Raw genomic sequence first — 11,982 nt, 5'->3', positions numbered from 1 at the left:
AACACAATTAAAGAATAAGAGCTGGAAGGGACCTTAGAGGTCTTCTAGTCCAACCCCCACCCCTGCTTAAGCAGGAGACCCTGTACCATTTCAGACAAATGGCCATTCAATCTCTTCTTAAAAAATCTCCAGTGTTGGAGCGTTCACAAGTTCTGAAGGGAAGTCGTTCCATAGATTAATTGTTCTCACTGTCAGGAAATTTCTCCTGAGTTCTGGGTTGGATCTCTCTTTAATGACCTTCCATCTGTTGCTTTTTGTCCTGCCTTCAGGTGCTTTGGAAAATGTCCTGACCAAGACTTCCTGAGACCCTAATTAAGCACATACTTAGTCCAAACAACTCTTGTTTAATTCAACGCTGGGAATTATGTGCATTCCCAGCCTGTAAGGAGTCCCAAACAGTCTCTCGAGATAAGCACCCACCTTTCTCTCCTTTGAATGGCTGCCAACAACTAAAGTGCCAAATGAACTGTAAACAACCAACCGAGGTACAAAGTCCACACAGATCTTCAAGGTTTAATCTGAACAGAGCGAACGACTTTGCTTCCTGCAAAGGTTTCTCTCCCTTTGCACCTCCTTTATACCAATCACCTCCCAGCCTTAATCCCGAGTCGCCCCTTTTGTCTCCGCTACTCTCGCCTTCTAGCAGCTCTGCACACACGCGCGCACTGGGAACAGGCTCCCCTTGTTCCTCTGCCTCTTCTAGACCAACCTGAGATCAATGCAGTGCTCTGCACCCAGCAGCGGCAGCTGCTCCAGCTGCAGACTCGGGGCTGCCCGGCAGCTGCCCCTTCTCACCGCTCACTCTGCACCAGCCCTTCACCTGGATGGCTTGCCCAAAGTTGAATTTTCCAAGTGCTGACCCACGATTCTCATGCTCCCCAGCCTGCTTGGTGCCCAGCAGTGGCAGCAGCCCCCTTCTTGAGGAGAGGGTGAGGTGTGACACGCTGTGGCCACCGGGGAACCCCAAGGCTGCGGCTAAAGCGGCCTCCGCTGCCAGGCGCAGACCAGGCTGGAGAGCGTGAGAATTGTGGGGCTGCCTCCTGCATGTCCGCACGCTCACAGGGAGAGTGTGGCTTCATTAGGAAAGAACCAGACCAGCATAGCTGCCACAACATTTACTGAGTTTAACACTCCTGGCACACATGAATAGCACTAGCACTTATTAGTGCTTTTACAGCCCTCTCTAAGCACTTTACAGAGTCAGCACATTGCCCCCAACAATCTGGGTCCTCATTTTACCCACCTACCCACCTAGGAAGGATGGAAGGCTGAGTCACCCTTGATCTGATCAGGATCGAACTCCTGGGAATGAGCAGAGTCAGCCTGCAATACTGCATTCTAACTACTGTGCCACCAGGTCTCCCTCCCTCCCTCCTCCCCTCCTTCCTTCCTTCCTTCCTTCCTTCCTTCCTTCCTCCCTCCCTCCCTTCCTCCCTCCTCCCTTCCTGTTTACAAAGTCAGCAAATTGCCCCCAACAATCTGGGTCCTCATTTTACCCACCTCAGAAGGATGAAAGGCTGAGTCACCCTTGATCTGATCAGGATCGAACTCCTGGGAATGAGCAGAGTCAGCCTGCAATACTGCATTCTAACTACTGTGCCACCAGGTCTCCCTCCCTCCTCTTCCTTCCTTCCTTCCTTCCTTCCTTCCTTCCTTCCTTCCTTCCTTCCTCCCCCTCCCTTCCTCCCTCCCTCCCCTTCCTGTTTACAAAGTCAGCAAATTGCCCCCAACAATCTGGGTCCTCATTTTACCCACCTCAGAAGGATGAAAGGCTGAGTCACCCTTGATCTGATCAGGATCGAACTCCTGGGAATGAGCAGAGTCAGCCTGCAATACTGCATTCTAACTACTGTGCCACCAGGTCTCCCTCCCTCCCTCCCTCCCTTCCTCCCTTCCTTCCTTCCTTCCTTCCTCCCTTCCTGTTTACAAAGTCAGCAAATTGCCCCCAACAATCTGGGTCCTCATTTTACCCACCTCAGAAGGAGGGAAGGCTGAGTCAACCTTGAGCCTGGAGGGATTCGATCTGCCAAATTGCAGGCAGCCGGCAGTGAGTAGCTTGCAGTACTGCACTCTAACCACTGCGCCACCATGAAGCATGTGAACGAATGCCATAAAAGTGTGCCAAAGAAGTCTTTGATTTTTAATTTTTTTTTTAAATGTAGCCGTGAATAGGCTTCCTTGTGGTTATAAAGATGAGGAATCCTTGCCATTCGTTCCACTCTTGAGAAGAGCCAAGCCAACTGACAGCCAGCTTGTACAGTTCCCATCCATTGTTTCTTATCCTGCTTTCAGGTGCTTTGGAGAATGAGTTGACCCCTCTCCTCTTTGTAGCAGCCCCTGAAATACTGGAAGACTGCTCTCAGGTCACTAGTCCTCCTTTTCTCGAGACCGGCCAAGCCCCAAATCCTGCAGCCATTCGTCGTCTGTTTCAGTATGAATAGGGGAGACTCCTTGTTTTGGCGCAGAAGGAAAATCTAATCCGGGCTACGCTCATTTTAGCTTCGCCTGAGATTAATTTTAGACGTGCTGAGACTGGATACAGTTAAGACATGGATTTTGGACAGGGCAGGAAGAAGGCAGCTTTGTACTAATTTCATGAAACATTAAGTCTGTCATCCCGAAGGGGGGAAAAATGGCCGGTACTGTACTTTAAGGGATGCGTGTTACATAATGCTAAATCACAGGCGACAGGCTGTAATTGAATTTTGAAGTTTATATAGTATTTCTCTTAGAGGTAGTTGTTTTACTCTGCATCCAGGCCTGCTTCCAAATTAATTGCCTATGTTACTAAGGGTTTTTGAGAAGAGACACATCGCCAGTGAGGGGAAAACAACCTTTGAAACGGACTAATTTTCTCGATCATTTGACCAAAGTCTTGGTCACCACAAGCTCCGCTTTGCGTATTGGATTATTGTACCCACTTGTACCTCTTGCAGTGCAACTTCAGTAAAGATCTGTAAGGGCTTCAACAAATCTAAAGCCTGACTCAGTTTCCACTTCTCTTCAGAAACAAGGTGGTAAGAAAATCAAAGATTAATGCAACTACAGTACTCACAATTTCCTGGAAGACCTGAACATCCATGAAAATTGAAACAGTTAGAATTTTAATGATGGGTACAGAGGAAGGAAGTTCATTCTCCTTCTCCTTCCACTTCTTCTCCCCTCCTTCTCCTTTTCCACCTCCTCCTCCTTCCTTTCCTTCTCCTTCCTCTCTTTCTCTTTCTCCTCCTCCTCCCTCTCCTCCTCCCAAACCCCTGTCCCTTCTGACACTGATAATGTTCTCTAGTTGGGCCATGAAAAATCTGCAAAAAAAATCCTCCAAAAAGAGAGCAGTGATTAACAACAAGCAGTGATTCACTTAACAGAAAGGTCATAGGATGGTGCAAAACTTGCTTAACCATTGCTTTCCTTAGCCATGGAGATTTTGGGGCTCAATTACAGTTGTAAGTCAAGGACTTTCTCTCCTACAGGTAAAGAAGTAAAAGAATTCTGGGCTTCGGGCATTTTAACATAACTTTCAAGATTCTTAATCTCTGTGCTAGATAATTTTCTGTAATACCCTTGGATAAGATTTCAGACCTCGTTATTAAGGCACTAATGATGTCATGAATCTACTTGGCAGATTTTGAGTTATTCTTTTGCTGACTAGCCCTCTTTTAAAAACAAGGAGAATTCAAAAAAATTATGACTCTCCAGGGCCGGTTCTGGTGGTAATGGCAAAAGAATAAAAGTCTGCTGAATATGGCAGCAGGATTTTTTACGGCTAAGCTAAGACCTACATTTCAACCAGCAGATCTGCTCTAAGTGCGATTAAATTTAGATGTCATTAATTATCACTTTAATCTTGTGAAAATTCCCAGATGTTATAAGATCTCTGTTTAATTAGCTATTGGGTTGGGTTTTTTTTTTTTGTTTAAAGTTTCCTGGGTGCTTAGAAAAGGTCACCAAATAAGACGATCCGTTCTGTTTCGTAGCAAATTTGATGAGCTGCAATTTTTCATGATTCGGAAACAGTAATTTCTAGAAAAATGTTTGCATGTCACTTTTTTTTTTTTTTTTACACGTGATGCTCTCATAAAGAAGTCCGAGAAAGTGGGTAATAGCAACATATTTGGAATGAAGAAAAAAAAAGATGAAGGTTGGTTTTGGTACCTACAAGAGTTGCAAGGTGCCAAATTTAAATCTGTTTTATCCAGTGCTTAGTTTTTTTATCCAATGCTTGATTGCTTAGTAAAATGCTACACAAAACTAAAATAGCAAGAGCACAGAACAATAGAAGAGAATAAATCTGTTACTCTGTTAATTTAAGATGTTTCCAAGAGGTATCTTTGCTTTCTGAAGCTGATAATGTTTGATTATCCCTATTTAATTGTCTGAGTTTTGCAATTAGACGTTTTTCTCCTTATACCCTGTTTTGCCTCCCTCTTTTTCTACTGTAGTTCTCCTATTAATAGAAGACCTAGGCATTCTCATTTAACACTGCTTGACAAAGATAAATCCTCCAGCTAATCCATAATGCATTTATGGATTCAATCCATTTGAATTCATTTCTCTATTGTTCGCTGAAGGAAATTAACAAATAAATCTTTGGCTTCCCTTTTACCATTTAAAGCACCTTTTGTGGTGGGAATTGCCTGAAATATGAGCCCCTTTGTCTTACATAATATCTCTGCCTACTTCTGAATATATAACCAAATATATTGTGAAGCATTGTTAATCAGTGCAGGCGTAGTCCATAAGCGTTCTGCCTTGTCTGCCTCTGAGTATATGGGAACGATTAATTTTAGATCTGATTTCACTTCCAGAGGGTTTCTTTGCTTTTATGCTTTTCCCAGCCGCTGAGTTTGTATCAGAGTACGTGACTCACTTCAAAACTCAAAAAGAAATGTGTTTAGAAGCACTGATCATTGAAAAAATCTTGGCTCACCGCTGTGACTGTGTTAAAACCCCAAAAGGAGAAGGAGGAGGTGGAGGAGGAGGAGGAGGAGGAGGAGGAGAAACAAGAAGAGAAGGAGAATGAGGAGAGGAAGATATGGAAAAGGAAAAGGAGGAGGCAGAAGAAGAGGAGGTGGAGGAGGAGGAGGAGAGGAAGAGGAGGAGGAAGAGGAAAAGGAGTAAGAAAAAGAGGAGGAGGTAGTGGAGGAGGAGAATGAGAGCAGAGGAAGATGAGGAAGAGGGGAAGGAGGAGGAAAAGGAGGAAGAAGAGGAGGAAAATGAGGAGAGAAAGATGTAGAAAAGGAAGAAGAGGAAGAGGAAGAAGAGGAGGAAGAGGAAGAGGAGATGAAGAGGAGGAGGAGGAAGAGGAGTGGAAGAGAAGGAAGAGGAAGAAAGAGGTGGTAGTGGAGGAGGAGAACAAAGAGCAGAGGAAGATGAGGAAGAGGGGGAGGAGGTGGAAGAGGAGGAGGAGGAGAACGAGGAAGAGGAGAATGACCAGGAGGAGAATAAGCAGGAGAGGAAGATATGGATGAGGAGGAGGAGGGGAAGAGGAGATGGAGGAGGAGAGGTAGAGGCGGAGGAAGATGAAAAGGAGGAAATAGAATGGGGACTGGCTGCAGGAAAGAAGGACTCTCTTTATTTGGATGCCAGAAACATTGGTCACAGCAGCAAATGTTTCTGGGATGGCTGACCCCTTGGCTTAGGAATGGATGTATTTTTCAAAGGATTCTGAGATGCTCCAGGGGTTTGTGCACTACAGTGAGCCTTGTGTCTTTTGCTATTTCAGTATTAAAATAGAATAGTCCTGGAAGAGACCTTGGAGGTCTTCTTGTCCAGGCCCCTGCTCAAGCAGGAGAACCTATACCATTTCAGATCAGTGAAGATTATGCCCTGTCCTTCTTAATCCCATCCATCTGGAGCTGAAGGTGTTTTGTTTATGAATGGATTGGCCCAGTCTTTTTTAATGGGCTCAAAATCTGCATTCCTGGAGACCAGTCTCTTCTGCATTGAGGGTGCTTTACTATGCAAGAAGACTGGGGTTGCTTTCTGCCTTTAAGAACGTGTTTTTGCATTGTTCTCCTTTGGGGAAACTTAACAGTCTGCCTCTCTTCACATTAAGAATAAAGAATATTTTAATCTGGAGAGGGTGCAGCCCTTCCTACACCACCCAGAAGATCAAAGCAGGCAAGATGGCGGCCACAGCATTGCAATCCAAGCGACACCCTTTCTGTAGACATCTTGCTTACATGCAGGGGTGCAATTCAACTGATATAACCACCAGTTTGGCGAGTGCACGTGCAACTGATCTTCTTCAGCAATCCCTGTGTGTTAAACAGCTGACGTGTGGCAATCCACTGTGCCATACAGATCAGCTGAGCTTGAAAAACAGGATATAAAGCACAGCCTAGAGCCCAGGTGATTGGGTGGGCCCAACAGCTGATCATCGGAGCAAACTGAACCGGTTCTCTCCCAACTGATCCTTGGAGCTACCGGTTTGCCCGAAGCAGGCCGAACTGGTTGAATTCCACCCCTGCTTACATAAACAATGTGGCAAGGCTTTGATCTCATGCCACAACCGCCATTTTGTTCATCTGGACCTTCATCCCTGAAATCACCTCAGAACTTCCTCCTCCATCCAGTCATCTCCTTTCTCCCTTCTGGATTTTTTTTCCCCTCCAATGTCATTTGTTGACGACTCCCAACCGAAGGAATCCCGGCTTCCCAGGAATGGAACAGTTACTCATTGCAACACCGACTTTTAATTTCAGACCAAAAATACTCTCTGTATGAAGTCTAGAAGCCTCTTCTGGGGAACAAGAACAATATTGTTTCATCCTCTGCTTTATACTAGTTTTCGCCAACAGCCTTTGCTTGAATTGAGATCTTGTTTTGCTTCAGGGCAGGTCCAAGAAGATAAAGTTGATTTAGGCAGTTTCTTAAATCGTTCGATTTTTGATTTCTGATTTTCTTTGTCCCTTATCTTTAACCTATCCATTTCCACACAGTGTTAATACGTATTTTTTTGGAATTCTGTTTTCATCTGTAGGAATTTCCTCATCTTTCCCAATATTGTGCAAATATAATTCTTGCTGCTGTCAACGGAAATGCAATATGAAACATACAATCCCTTTGTCACAATTAACATTTTGTTCACCGTGTTGTCATGCCTTTTGGCTTACAGGAAGCATTAAACCTGACATCGATCAATGTTCCTGCCAAACATATTCCCCCTGCCCCCCGCATCCAAGGATACTCTCAGGAAAACCATCCCTCAAAATTTGTTATCTTCCAATGGTCCTTATTTGAAGTGATGGATGTTCATCACAAACATGACGGAAAGAATTACTCCAAAATCCCGAATTGAATCAGATTAAACCCTCTGGGTCAGTAGCTGTTAACGTAGACCCCAGCTGAATAAAAAGCAATGAGAGGGTGTTCCATCCCTGCCTGTTTAATGCAGCTTATTTATAACCTGGCTTGTCAAACATCAGCCTGAACATGGCTCATTTTTTTCTATTTTCTCTCTGACAATTTAATTTAGAGCACTATTACGGGACATGCAAAGCCGTATTGATTTTGCTGTTGGGGTTTCCATCAGCCAGTTTTGCTAACAAGAACAGGCCAGGATCCAGAGAGATAAGATTAAAGTTCAGATGCATCGCAGTGAATTTGTTTTTAATGCCATCCATCTTGCTGTCAAGAACAAATCTGGACAGGTTCTCGACTTACGACCCCAACAGAGCACCCCATTTCTGTTGCTGAGCAAGACAAGCGGTTAAATGAGAAACTTTCAAAAAAAAAAAACCTCCAATTTTATGAGCTTTCTTCCCACAGTTGTTAAGTGAATCACTGCAATTGTTATGTCTGTCAACTAAAAAATACTTATTTGGTCTTTTTAATTGCCAACAGAAAGGGATTGGGGAAAAGCAGTGCATTCCTTAAATACTTTAGATAATTGCCTTGGCAGCCGAAGCCGTTGGCGTGCAAGATTATTACTGGAGAGCATGATTGATGAATCTTGGCTATGGATGTGTCCCATTGGAGAATATACATCCAGGGCAGTGGGAGGAAGACCAGGGTGAAATAAATGATGTGTCTTAGAGTTGGCTGCACCCACGTAACGCCAACATGGTTACTCCTAATAAATCAACCTTTTTTTACTCTGAGAGATGCGGCTAGAGACTTAGGATCTGAATGGGGATGCATGTTGGAGCCTTGACAGCATCAGTATCAGGGTTGTACAATGAATTTGGCTTTCCCATCAACTTGGCTTATCGGTTGCAAAAGGGGATCACTTGCACTCTGGACACTGCAACCGTCATAAGTACATGCCCGTTGCCAAGCCTCTGAATTTTGATCATCAATTTTGTTCAAATGGCTACGGCGATTTGCAAATATTACTTAGACCGGGGTAGTAGTGATGATAGAGTTTGTGGAATGCAAAGGAAGAGTGTGGGGGGGATTCAACCAAAGTGGTTCGTTCTACCTTGTTTAAAGTAAAGTTTTAGTTAGAGAAAAAAAAAGACCAGGGGGGACATGATAGCGGTATTCCAATATTTGAGGGGCTGCCCCAAAGAAGAGGGGGGACAGCCCATTCTCCAAAGCCCCCTGAGGGTTAGGGACCAAGAAACAATGGATGGAAATTAATCAAGAAGAGAAGCAACCTGGAATTGAGGAGAAACTTTCCAACCGTGAGGACAATTGATCAGAGGAACAGAATTTGCCTTCAGAAGTTGTGGCTGCTTCATCCCTGGAGGTTTTTAAGAAGAGTCTGGACAGTCACTTGTCTGAAATGGTCTCCTTGTCTAAGCAGGGGGGTTGGTCTAGAAGACCTCCAAGGTCCTCTCCAACTCTGTTACTCTATTCCCATGATGGCGAACCTATGGCACATGTGCCACAGGTGACACGCAGAGCCATTTGTACTGGCACATGAGCTGCAGACAAACTTACCTCACTGCGCGTGCACATGCCTCACCGTTGATTTTCAGCCTCCCAGAGGCTTGAGGAGGGCTTCTGCAGGCTTTTCAGGATGAAAACTAGGCCCGTTTCATCACTTCCTGTTTTTCCACAAATACCGGAAGTGATGAAATGGGCCTAGTTTTCATCCTGAAAAGCCTGCAAAAGCCTTCCTCAAGCCTCTGGGAGGCCAAAAAAAGGCCTCAAACCAGCCAAAAATCAACTGTGAGGCGCAGTGCAGATAAGGGGGTGGCCAGAGGGGAGGGGATTGTGCGCGCATGCGTAGGGGGCATGTGGGGGTGCGCATTGCCTTCTGGGTGCTGGCACGTGAACGCGAGCGTGTAAGCACGCACAAAATTTTTGGACAATTAACCAGTGCAACAGAAGTTGCCATCCCTGGAGGTTTTTAAGAAGGACAACCTTCTCTCCAGAGACTGGACAGCCACTTGTCTGGAGTGATATGGGGTCTCCTGCTTGAGTAGGAGGCTAGACTAGAAGACCTCGAAGGTTCCTTTCAGCTTGATTCGGATTCTGATTGAGGGTGGGGAATTGCCACAAATCCTTGGAAACCCACCGTGCCTCTAAGCTACTCTCTTTTGATTACAATCCCCAAATAAGGCAGCTGCAAACCACAAGCCACCTCAAACACGCGTTATCCAGGAACAGTCAGGAAGATAGTAATCTACAATGTATGGGAACCCTAAAGAGGTAGGCACCGAATGGCTGCTTGAAGTTGTCATTATAGTGATTGTGCAGCCTGGAAGCCGGTCCCTTCTAAGAAAAACAAAGCCAATCCTGAGAGAAACAAGCAAATGGGCCGTTTTCTTTGGATTTACAACAGCCCTGGCTGTTTCAACACAGAGCCCTTGTTCTCAGCTTCCCACCAAAATATTGACTCAGAGACTTGTCAAAGGTCACCGAGAAGTCAAAGCTCCGCCAAACTTCAGTGATTAAGGCAGAGGAAATGTCTCCCACAGTAGACCTGGTGCTTCCCCGGGAGATTGCATTCAAGCTATGAAGATCAGCGCTCAGCTGTGTAGGCAAAGGAGAAAGGAAGAAGTTCTTTGAGGAGAATAAAAGGACTTTTAAGGATGGAGGTCCTTCTAGAACAGCGTTTCTCAAACTTCAGGAAGTTTTAAGATATGTGGACTGAGATTCCCAGAATTCTGCAGCCTGGAAGAATTCTCTCAGCTTAAAAGTCCACACGTTTTAAAGTCGCCAAGGTTGAACCAAAGTCCTGAGAACACCATGAAGTCCACTACTGAGGTGGCTCGTCAGACTGGGATAGTGGTGTAGATACATGAGGAGGTGGTGTAACATGATAAGACAGTTGGGAGGGACCTTGGAGGTCTTCTAGTCTAACTCCCTGCTCTCGCCAGAGACCCTGTTTCAACCCTACACCACTTCAGACAAATTGTTATCCAACATCTTCCTAAAAATGTCCAGTGATGGAGCAGTCACAACTTTTGGGTGCAAGTTATTCCACTGGTTGATTGTTCTAACTGTCAAGAAATTTGTCCTCAGTTTTAAGTTGGTTCTCTCCTTGATTGGTTTCCATCCGTTGCTTCTTGTTCTATCCAGAGGTTCTACCGCCTACTTCTCCATGGGGATGTTCAGGTTTAATGAGTAGAAGACATCTTCCTACAAATTGCCCTGCAGATTTCTTTCATTCCCAGCAGCCATGATACCCCTTGAGTTTGTTATAATAATTCGATTATTGAATTATAAATTATTGGATTTATTATTGAATTCACGCCCAGTTTTTCTACCAAAGCACATAGGAAGCTTTGATTGCCTTTCCCGGGATGAGCCGGACATTTTACCGAGGTGTCATGGTGATTTTAACACAAACAACATCCGTCTACAAAACTGTCATGGTTGAGGTTCTGGGTAAAGCTGCCTTCCTATAACTCATCACGCTAATGCTTTCTTCCCTCCAAACCAGTTCTCATGTAAACTGCACAATCAGGCACAAAAATGTGGCTTGATCAAGCTTTCAGGAGAAATGGAAGCTCATACTTAATAATAAAGCAACGTACTGTACTTAAAACCTTCAAGATACGACTTTGGGATCCAGTTCCATAAACCTCATCCTGTTTTTTGCAGTGCTTCAGACTAAAACACATGAAGAACGGTTGCAGGATTTGGGTCTGGCTAGTCTAGAGAAAAGAAGGACTAGCGGGGACATGAAAGCAGTCTTGCCATATCTCAGGGGCTGCCCCAAAGAAGAGGGAGTCAAACTATTCTCCAAAGCACCTGAAGGCAGGACAAGAAGCCATGGATGGAAACTAGTCAAGGAGAGAAGCAACCTGGAATGAAGGAGAAACTTCCTAAAAATGAGGACAATTAACCAGTGGAACAGGTTGCCACTAGAAGTTGTGCTTGCTCCATCACAGGAGGCTTTTAAGAAGAGACTGGATAGTCACTTGTCTTTTTTTAACCATAAAGTTTTTTTTATTTTTTTAATCACATATAAAAATTCCATTTTTGGTTAAATAGTGTGTTGTCTAGGTACAAATTAGACAATAATCATCAAAGTGTTTACAATAATATTCATTCCATTGATATCCATTCTGTTCTGCATTAGCATACTCCAAAAGGTAAATTCTGATTGGTCCTCACAAACTACATTCTGATTGGCCGACTCAACAACTGTGATTGGCTCACTTAGAATCGACCGCGATTGGCCGAGCTGATCGCGGGAGATTCAAAGTGCTGTCATCAGCCGACGAGCCGCGAGCAATCCCTATATGAAGGGCTGCCGCGGCTCCAAGATCTTGTACAGATCTTAACGTAAAATAAAGAGCTTGAAGTACACTGGTCTCGCGTCTCTTTTGTACCCGATCTAACACATTCTATTATAATGATCAGAATAATAATACCAGGGGTGGGATTCAAAAATTCCCAGCAACCGGTCTGCTGGAGAGCATGATTGATGACTCTTGGCTATGGATGTGTCCCATTGGAGAATATACATCTGGGGGTGGGGAAGGCCAGGTTCAAGGGGGAAATGAATGATGTGTCTAAGAGTCGGCTACACCCAGGCAGTGCCGGACATGTTAACTCTTAATAAATCTTCCATAAACTCTG

At 44.6% G+C, this 11,982-nt stretch overlaps 1 protein-coding gene across 1 annotated transcript in view; it reads right to left on the bottom strand.

Annotated features, from left to right (window-relative positions):
• The window catches only part of TNFSF11 (TNF superfamily member 11), a 258,185-nt gene that overhangs the window by 170,169 nt on the left and 76,034 nt on the right, over nt 1-11,982 (bottom strand). The gene's annotated exons all lie outside the window — the stretch shown is intronic.

This window comes from Pseudonaja textilis, chromosome 8 (genome assembly GCF_049901715.1).
Source record: "Pseudonaja textilis isolate UNSWEBS1 chromosome 8, rPseTex1.2, whole genome shotgun sequence".
Taxonomy (NCBI): Eukaryota; Metazoa; Chordata; class Lepidosauria; order Squamata; family Elapidae; genus Pseudonaja; species Pseudonaja textilis.
This window is presented reverse-complemented; position numbering and strand designations above follow the sequence as displayed.